Source organism: Thalassophryne amazonica, chromosome 10 (assembly GCF_902500255.1).
Source record: "Thalassophryne amazonica chromosome 10, fThaAma1.1, whole genome shotgun sequence".
Classification (NCBI taxonomy): domain Eukaryota; kingdom Metazoa; phylum Chordata; class Actinopteri; order Batrachoidiformes; family Batrachoididae; genus Thalassophryne; species Thalassophryne amazonica.
This window is the reverse complement of record NC_047112.1, coordinates 52,067,559-52,069,717: the sequence shown is the minus strand read 5'-3', so window position 1 is coordinate 52,069,717 and position 2,159 is coordinate 52,067,559.

Below are 2,159 nucleotides of genomic sequence, written 5' to 3'. Positions count from 1 at the left end.
TGGTTTGTATGTCACGTGACATGGATTATTCATACCATTTGCCATTGTGTTCCACTTACTGTGCAACAGTGCTATTTAGCGTATAATTTTGTTTCTATACGAATTGTGCTATTGCACGCTGTGACCACAGCACACACTCACACTTGTGGCAATGGCGCTTCATTTTAAAGCAAACATGGCGGGGTTTGAGGTGACAGACAACGATTTGAACGAGCTTATGGATGGTGCTCATTTGTCTAACACAAAAAACAAATCCAGTATGCTGTAAGCTGGCATTTGCAGTATTCGCTGGGATGTCTCCACTTGAAATACATGCTGACGGATGAGGAATTGGACAAATTTTTGTCACGATTTTTCGCTGGACTGAGGAAAGCAGACAGCAGTCTGTACACAAAGAAGTCAATGCACTGCATCAAGTACAGACTACATTGCCATTTTAAAACCACTGGACTGTTTATGGCAACATCAGCCCAAGCAGAGGATTCATTGTACTGCACCTTTCCAATAGGTGTGAACACTCTTGGAAGGAAAATGAAAGCAATCGCCAAGGCAGCTAGCTGCACAAACCATAGTCTGAGGGCCGCAACAGTTACCGTCTTAGATTGTGCCGGTTTTGGAAACTGTTGTATCATGTCTGTTACTGGTCATAGATCAGAATCTTCACTAAAGCACTATGCTTCTACAAGTAATGACAGGAAGAAGGAAATGAGTAGTAAGATTGCTTGCAAAAATGATGCAAGAAAATTTGCCAACACCATCTAGTACTAGTACATCTAGGACTAGTACTGAGAGTAGGCCTACAACTCAGCCTGCTGAGCCTGTACAGGCTGTTTCATTAGGGGATCAGGATGACAAACTGGATTCTACACAGGCCCGGATCCAGACCGGTTTGGACCGATGCAGTTTCATCGGTCAGATTTTTTTACGCATCATTCGTCATCGGTAAAAAAAACCTAAAATAATCCTGCATAGTGCCGAACGTGTCCCTGCAGTGAACACAGCTTTTGATTTGATCCCACAATGCACTACGCAGGTGTACACAGGAAAATTAATTCTGGATCAAACAAACATAGCGTCAGTCCAGTCGAGTTGATGATCATGGCATCCAGGAAAAAAGTTGTGTAAGGGAAATTGGGCGCTTATTTCAGCAAGAAACGGTGAGTGGTTTCTAAATAGTTTTCAGACAATAGTGTGTTTGAAAGACATTCTATGATGACTGAAATTACATTTTCGGTGGTTTTCCAACCATACATGTCAACCTATATGGATTGTCTGTAAATTATACAGATTTTTCTGAGTTTGAGTCATACGGATGTACAAATAAAGTCGGATATTCAGGGTTTGGTCTGCAGTGCTACTCCACTTTGAAGCGTGAACTGCTGAAGCAATGCTTCGATCCACTAGCTCGTTGGTTCTTTCTCTGCTGAGACAGAGTCTGGTCGGTATTAATAACTTCAAAATGAATTGCCTCTTTAAATAAAATGACACCTCTTACAAACGTTGTAATACAGACAAGAAACTACAATCGACTAAAACATTTTTTTCCTCCCAAAATGAGATGTGCTGTATTTCTTTACAAATTACACCCTGACGTGCAGCACAGCTCAGATATATGGAAAGACATTCATGCCAATAATGTCTGAAAGGAAATGCTTTTGACAAAAACTACAGATTTTGTTTATTCCTATTTATGTCCAGAGATCAAGGATCCACCATGTCAATTTTTGTTATAGTGTTGTTGTTTTTTTTAGTATGTCATATTTATACAAATAAGAAGTGTTCACTATGGTCCATGAAGTATAATAAATATATTAAAAGAAGTGTGACAGTGTATGTTGCACACGAATAAAAGAATGAAGATTATTGAATAACAAGATGCGTACGAGTTTTTATTTTATTATTGGGTAAAATGCATCTGTCAGATTTTTACTCTGTATCCAGCCCTGATAGACGTCATATAAAACAAATAATGAATGTTTTTTTTAATTATTATTATTATCCTTCATTCTTACCATTGCACTCAAACATTGATTATTTGTCTAATATTGTGGCGTGTAGCGCGCGCAGCCGGGTATGTATCAGCCCCCTCGATGACTTTCTGCTGTCTTGTGATTGGCGGATCAGGTGAAGTGGGCGATTCGACGTGAACGCGCAGAGCG